Source organism: Heteronotia binoei, chromosome 6 (genome assembly GCF_032191835.1).
Source record: "Heteronotia binoei isolate CCM8104 ecotype False Entrance Well chromosome 6, APGP_CSIRO_Hbin_v1, whole genome shotgun sequence".
NCBI classification, from domain to species: domain Eukaryota; kingdom Metazoa; phylum Chordata; class Lepidosauria; order Squamata; family Gekkonidae; genus Heteronotia; species Heteronotia binoei.
In genome coordinates, this window is record NC_083228.1 from 114394598 (window position 1) to 114403292 (window position 8695).

Below are 8695 nucleotides of genomic sequence, written 5' to 3' on the forward strand. Positions count from 1 at the left end.
TAATTCAGTAAATTTATTAAGATTATTTTGTCTAATATATTTTTCTAAATCTGCCTTTTGAACTTGTTTGTCTTCATATATTTTTTTTATAAAATTGTTCCACAATTTGGCATATCTCCTGCCTTTGAACTTTCTCTTTGTTATTCTCATCTTTCAATATTCTCATCTGGTATTATTTTTTTAGCATTCTCTTTTAAGAACATAAGAACATAAGAGAAGCCATGTTGGATCAGGCCAACGGCCCATCCAGTCCAACACTCTGTGTCACACAGTGGCAAAAAAATTTATATATACACACACACTGTGGCTAATAGCCACTGATGGACCTGTACTCCATATTTTTATCTAAACCCCTCTTGAAGGTGGCTATACTTGTGGCCGCCACCACCTCCTGTGGCAGTGAATTCCACATGTTAATCACCCTTTGGGTGAAGAAGTACTTCCTTTTATCTATTTTAACCTGTCTGCTCAGCAATTTCATCGAATGCCCACGAGTTCTTGTATTGTGAGAAACGGAGAAAAGTACCTCTTTCTCTACTTTCTCCATCCCATGCATTATCTTGTAATCCTCTATCATGTCACCCCGCAGTCGACGTTTCTCCAAGCTAAAGAGTCCCAAGCGTTTCAACCTTTCTTCATAGGGAAAGTGCTCCAGCCCTTTAATCATTCTAGTTGCCCTTCTCTGGACTTTTTCCAATGCTATAATATCCTTTTTGAGGTGTGGCGACCAGAACTGCACACAGTACTCCAAATGAGACCGCACCATCGATTTATACAGGGGCATTATGATACTGGCTGATTTGTTTTCAATTCCCTTCCTAATAATTCCCAGCATGGCGTTGGCCTTTTTTATTGCAAACGCACACTGTCTTGACATTTTCAGTGAGTTATCTACCACGACCCCAAGATCTCACTCTTGGTCAGTCTCTGCCAGTTCACACCCCATCAACTTGTATTTGTAGCTGGGATTCTTGGCCCCAATGTGCATTACTTTGCACTTGGCCACATTGAACCGCATCTGCCAAGTTGACGCCCACTCACCCAGCCTCAACAGATCCCTTTGGAGTTCCTCACAATCCTCTCTGGTTCTCACCACCCTGAACAATTTAGCCCTGAACTTGGCCACTTCACTCCCAACTCTAAATCATTTATGAACAAGTTAAAGAGCATGGGACCCAGTACCGAGCCCTGCGGCACCCCACTGCTTACCGTCCTCCACTGCGAAGACTGCCCATTTATACTCACTCTCTGCTTCCTATTACTCAGCCAGTTTTTGATCCACAAGAGGACCTGTCCTTTTACTCCATGACTCTCATTCTATAAGCCAATCACCTTCCAGGTTTATTAGCATGTTCAAAGAAGTTTAGTCTAGCAAATCTCAATTTTTTCTTCGTCTCCTCTATAAGTAGTAAATTAAGTTGATGCTGTGCTTCTTTAACCTTATTTTGGAACTCCTATCTTGTCGGTTGCACTTTTAAATTCTTTTCAGCTTCTCCTGCTTGGGATATAGCAGGAAATTAATTTTTGAAAATTTTCAGTTCTTTCTTTCTTTTTCTTTGCACAGTCTCTGATTGCAAGGCCCCTAAAATATGCTTTAGCAGTGTCCCAAACCACTTGCATCTTAACATCTTGAGTTATATTTTGTTTAAAAAAGGCTTCCATTTCAGCTTTGGATTTTTTAAGAAAGTCTTTGTCTTTTAAAATAGAAATATTTAACCTCGACACTCTTCTCATTCGTGCGCCTTTGAGTTTTACCATTACAGGGCTATGATCTGATATCTCTTGTTTGGATTTCTGTCTCAACTAGATCTTTAATCAAGTTTGTAGAAAGCCAACACATAACAATTCTTGACCACATTCTATTCTTTTCCCAGTTGTTCCATCTTTTGTGTATTATCCGTCACCTGTGCATCCAGTATTTTAAAACTTTAGTAGTCTCTATTGTCTGTTTTCTGTTCTCTAGAAGCTCTTTTTTAATCTCTGCCATCTGTTCTCCTATATTATCCATTTTGCCAGTCAACTGTGCTACGGCAGTTAACAGAATATTTTGTATCTCTTTCATGTCTCCCTGCATGGTCGTAAACTTCCCCGGGCCGGACAAAGAGCTGGGTAAGGCATTGGTGGTTTACTTTCTTGATTATCTTTTTTAAAAATTGTTTCTTTAAAGCCAGTCGCAGCTTTATTTTCCATCCTTATTAAAATATTTGCACTCACAACCACAAATTCCTTATGCTACCTCTTAAAGAATTTGTTTTAGGACTCAGTGTTCCTATTTATATTAGATAATCTAGTATCTGTCAAACAATACCAGTGTTATACAATAATCTTAGAACAACAACCTTTTAACTGCAATCCACAATTTATCAAACCCAAAACAATGATAAAACTTATGTTAAACGAAATCTTTTTAGAACAACATCTTTAGTGCCACTTAGCCAAAACAATTCAACTCACTGAAACAGAAACAGTTTGCTGTGACATCTTTTCTAACAATGTTAGTTCAATAAGATCCAAGTCTTAACAAACTCATCCAACAGCTCCAGGTTATAAATTGAAATCCAGGGTTGAATGCCCCATTTGTAATCCACAGGTAGAATCAAAAATCAAATATCCCCCCCCCCCAAAAAAATGAAATAAACCAAAACACAGTAGTCCAAATGTTCCCAAATTAAAAATAAGAAAATGAAAAAGTCTAGATATTATATGGAGATAAGAAAAATGGATATCAAAAAATTAAAAGTCAAGAATAATCAAACCATATAAAAAACAAGACCAAAATGAGAGGATTGTATCCATAATACCCACCATCAGGGGTTTGTAATCCACTTTGGAAATTTCCATGGATATTCTTCCATCAGCCAACAGTATAGATGTATTTTATAATCCAGTATACAAAACCCACGAAAGTTTAAATGTCTATTTAGGGCTCAAATAAACTTCAAATTGCTTCTTGCACCAGCTGTCATTCTCATTCGTATATACTTGCAAACAACTTGGAAACAACTTTCCAAAAGCCAAATCTTTCTCCAGGAAAAGGATTAAACCAAGTCAATTCACTTCAGCCATCAAGTCTTTACTATGATTAGAAACTGGTGTGGTTCACATTTGTCATGATAGAGTTATAGAAATCACCAGATTAGGCAGGAACTTTTGGAAGCCTTGAAAGAGAAAGAGAGAGAGTCCCCCCCCCCCCCTTTCTCAGTCTTAGCCTCTATCTATGTTCCACTTCTGTCCTAGCACTCTGCTTCCACTGTTTGACGAAGCAACGCCTCAGAACTCAATAATAAAAAGAAATAAGACTTACAATCTTCATAACAGTGATGCAGCTTGTCCAGTTCATGCAGAGATGTTAGGTAAAGAAAAGAGGAAAAGAAGTTCGGCAGTCAACCCCAGGACCATTTAAAAATGGCGATTGGGGCAGCGAGGCTCACAGGAAGCTGGGATCGGGCTACAGCTGCCACTGTCAACCCCAATCCACAGCTCAAGCTGTTTGCCTTCCGGGACCCTTCTTGGGTCCCAGAATTGGGTCTCCCAAAAAGAAAGACCCCTCTACTGCTCGATTGAGAAGCGACTCTGGATGCGCTGGTCTGAGTCGCTCCTCTGATTGGGTTACTGAAACCAGAAGTCCTGTATATAGCTTTTGAAGCTACCAGCGAGAGTCTGGCGCAGGCACAAGACCCAGTGTGTGACTGCACAGATGACCACTCGAAGATCATCAGTTACAGGTAAGCAACCTGTTTTTACTGATTGGCTAGTCACCCTCATTGACATCAGCAGGCCATGCTGGAGTCTACTAGTTAGCCAACAACTGTACACTTGGTGTCATTCCTATAATGGTTATTAGTAGGTGCGGAACTAAATCTGTGGCCACTGGAGTGATTGTCCTAGTATCATCTCATGCCCCAACTGTATGGCAATTTGAAAGCCAACATGTATTTGGAAAGTGGTGGTTGGTTAAGCAAGTTGACTGAATCCACACAAATTCAGAAAGATAAATGACAGTACACGTAAGCTGGGCTGAAAAAGAATGTAGCCACATGGAGGATAAAAGAGAAATACGCTTTGAAGGAAGAATCATATAGTCCCCAGAATAATACCCATAGGAGCTTTGCTTACTGTTCACCCTTATATTAAAATTTAGCTAGAGATTCCAAGAAAGAGCAGTAATTTCCAGAATGTGCTGTATGAGGTTGAAGACCATGATTGGGTTGATGAGTAAAAATGTGTGCAGAGAGACAGTGTACTTACATAACTCTTCAACCATTGAAAGTATGAATCACTATTTATGGATATGCCCTTTATATGTTAATTTGAGAAAATGAAGTAGTTAACTCTGTTAACAGTGAAAACAATAAATCAGACATGTGAGGAGAAAACTGTCTGGCTGGTAGAGTTTAACTTACTGAATCTACTGTATTCTCTTGGGTCATTTGTTTATTTAGCCCAAGGAATGCGACACAAGATTCAATAAATCTTGCATGATAGATTCAAAATAATATATCAAGTTGGCCAATAGTATAAAATATGGCCACAACTTGTATTTGTGTGAAGTTATGATTTATCAGTGGTACCTTTTTTCCTCTTTTCCATTAATTTTTTAATCTTCGTATTTTTGTAATACACTCTGAATGCAGGAAAGAATGCAGGTACTTTTTAAAACGAATCAACAAGTAAAATAAATGTTTCTCTTACTCTGTGAGTTACCTTAGTGGTTTGTTGTAAGGCTGTGTGTTACCCAAATAAATTCCTGTGTTAGGCCTGCCACACAAAAGTGTTCCCTACATGTTTACAGCCAAGATGCAAGTCCAGTGGCAAAAAAAATTAAAATCTGTTTTGTGCACAACTCCCAGTGTGGAACAATAAATCTCAGATGAAGTTAAGGTGGGAGACAAGCAGTTATCAAGTGAGCAACTTAATTGCCTTAACCAAGATACGTGGACTAGAAAATGAGGAACCAGTATGAAAGAAGTGCAAGCAATTATATCATGAAAAACAACAAAACCCAGTTCTCTCCACAAACCTAATGTGTAGGTGTGTTACCTTCAATTAGACAGCCTATTAAAGTTAATCATGTTCCTCTCTCCTAGCTAGTCCAGAACAAACCCTCTCAGAGAAAGGATATAGATGAGGGGTTGTGTAAATATTGACCAAAAGATATGATGGAGTAGACAGGAATTGGACTTAGGGCTAAAGGAAAAGAGCCCCTAGCAAGCATGCAATGGGGGAAAGCTGGCAAGACAGTAAAGCAAGGCAGTTCAGAATGGAGGAATGAAATTGATAAACAGAACTTGAAGGATTAATCTTGAGAAAAGATTTACCTGAGTGCCAACTGGGACTCTACTATTGGGCCATTTTGGTTCATAACCAGAATCCATGCTGGCAATGAGTCCAAAATTTGGAAACTAGCTGCTTATTAGTGAACTTTGGGCTGTGCTCTGATTGGTGCATCTCTAGGATCCAGACTCTTGGTGCATATCTAGGATAGAGTAACCAAACTTTGGTAGAAGGGGCACTTGAATGTACCTAGGAAACGTACCCAGAATAGGTAAGAATATTCACATAGATCTTCTGACTGTAGCCAGGAGATGGGCAAACGGTCCTTTGCAGGTTTATGATTACATTCACAAAGGACATTTCAAATAGCTTTGATTATTCAGCAAACCCAGGTTGTAGTTTGTTACCTGGAAGGTGTATGAAACTGTTGGAGATTCAAAGGAGCTATGATCAATGCAATCTTGTATCTGGGAAGTTAAGCTGCTTCACTGAGAGTGCTTCTTATCAATTCTGTCTGTGATCAAGAGACTTTTTTCTAAAGTGTAGGTAAGTCAAAGAGCTCTTCAAGTACACTTCCCATACTTATGCCATCTAAACGCCATGAAATTTTGAAGGTGCCCTTCCAGCACCTCTGTTCTTAGTTGAAGCCAAAGTCTCTTGGGAGCATATTTTATTGACCTCAGTAGGGCTAGCAAGCTACTAGTGGATAAGAAGTTGGACCAGGATCTGGGAGGCCCAACTTCAAATCCTCACTGTCATGGAGGCTCCTTGGATGACTTTGAGCCAGTCTAACCTATCTCACAGGCTTGGTGTTGTTAATTTGCTGTTAAGAGGATAAAATGGAGAAGAACACTGTTGTAAGCCACTTTGGTCCCCGTTGGGGAGAAAAATGGGCTATAAACTGGACTTTTTTTCTGCTGGAGCTCTGCCTGGGCTGACCAGGGCTCTGGCAAGCCTGACCCGCCATGTGGCAGCCACATGCTCCCAGGTCAGGCAGTGTGGCCTAATATGCAAATGAGTTCCTGCTGGGCTTTTTCTATATATAAAAAAGCACTGGCTGTATTTATTTATTCAAATACTTCTAATATTTGACTGAGAAATGGAATCAAGTAATTCCATATTAATTTGGAGTTAATAAATGACCAGACTGTGGCTCTATAACAGGTCATTTCAGAGAGTAGCCATGTTGGTCTGCAGTAGAACAGTTGGATCTGAGTCCAGTAGCACCTTAGAAACCAGCAAGCATTTCAGGGTATGAGTTTTTGAGAGTCAAACACACAAGTAGAATGGAGATCTCTGAGTTCTTTTATCTTAGTCAGAAGGCGGGAGGAGTGTTGTGAAGGATGCTAACTTTCTGCCCTCAAGCATTTCCCTTTTGCTGTAATCAATATGCATTGCACCTTTGCATCCCCTACAAGCATTCTTTACAACATCCCTTCCCCACCTTCTGATTAGGAAGGTGTCTGATTAGGAAGGTGTCTTCTGTGTCTGGCAAAGGGAGCTTTGACTCTTGAAAGCTTGTACGCTGAAACTTTTGTTGGTCTCTAAAGTAGACTGGATTCAGATCTAAGCATGATAGGTCATCTGCTTTGAATATGGAAAGTTTTTTCCACAAGATCCCCAGTTAAAATGATGGAGTAGGTGAAAGAGCCTGAAGAGCCACTACCAGTCAGAACTGACAATGCTGACCTTGATAGATGAAGGGTCTGGCTTAGTATATGGATGGTTTATGTGTCCATGAACGACATGATTGAAGTGGACTTCCTCAAACAAATGAGCAGCACTGCCCTCAGGTGAGGTCTGAAGGAAACAGGTCATCCCTTTCCAAAATTAATCACAATGACAAAGTATTAGACAAAAAATGTGGGCTGGGAGCTGTTGGGGGCATAACTGAGTGTACATTTCTTTCTGCTGTTCAAATATGCTTTGTCTTTAAAGTACAGACTGAGATTAGAGGCTTACTTAGTTTTTTCAAAGAGCTGGAGACCCTCTGATGGCAAATGCCATGCTCATGAAGAGGATTGTTATTTCTATTGCTGTTTTTATAGCTGTCTAAAGGCAGCTTTACAGACTGCCCCAGCATGCAGTCAATGTATGCTGCGGGGCGCAGGAGAATGCTTTGTGCTTGTATGTGCCCCCTTTACCTATGTAGAATGTGTTTTCCAGTATCATTCTTAAAGTAAGCTGACATCTAGCAAACACATGGAATCTGTTTCTACAAATTTTCTTGATAAATTTCTACAAGTTCACTTGATATGCACAATTTTTTTCTGTTGTGGAATTAATACAGAGCTTTTCAGTGCTGAAATCTAGATCACCTGTTAATAAATTTCTTCACTAATCTACTTAAACTTGCTGACTCTTGCCTAATGCACGCCTGGAGTTGCCCTTTTATGGCTCATGTCAATAAAACATTGTAAATGTTGCATTACTTTAAACCCAAACAATGACCCTCTTGGGACCAAGGCTCAAATTAGCTCGTCATTAAAGTAATGAATGAATGGGGGATCTGAAACCAATTTGCTGCAGGAAAGAGAGTTTACTTGTGTGCTGAACCAGAAGGGGTAGTTCTGCTCATTTGGAGGCTATTTACAAACTTTATTAGGCAATATTCAGGTGATGGATTTCAAAAGACACACACTGTTCATGGCTTGGTAGGACAACTATTAAGTTAATATAATGAACACATTTATCCCCCATTAATAGCTTGCATAATGCAGAAAGAAAACACTTGGGATAAATTTGTACATTGACTGGGGGTATTGGCTGTACATGTAATAGGATGCAGGGATGGGTCCTAGGCTCACACACCTGAAACCACTGCATGCAATAGACCGGCTTTTTCATAGTCAGCCACCTGATCTATGCATCATGTGCCTTCCCCCAATTTTAGCCCTGCAATAACTCCAACATAGCAACACCACTGCTGAATGTTAGGGTTGCTACCAAAAAACAACTGTGTTAAAAAAAGTCCATCACTTAGTTAGATATAGAAAATTACATTTCATTTCATAGATGCTCAAACAGCAAACAAATTCATACAGAGATATCCAAAAGTTAAAAAGAAAGTCCCACTAGCAATAGTCCCACTGGGTGACTCTGAAGAAGCGTTTCCAATCTCCAAAAGCTGCTTCAGAGTCACCCAGTGGAATGGACTATCGCTAGTAGGACTTTCTTTTTAATTTTTGGATATCTCTGTATGAGTTTGTTTGCTGTTTGAGCATCTATGAAATGAAATGTAATTTTCTATATCTAACTAAGTGATTGATTTTGTAACACAGTTTTTTTTGTAGCATATTTTTACTGTGTTGCCACTGCATTTTTCTCGAATGTCAGAGTTGGGCAGGTCCACACCTGGCATAAGTAGTAAAGAGTCCAGTAGCACTTTTAAGACTTAACAAATTTTATTGTAGCATAAGCT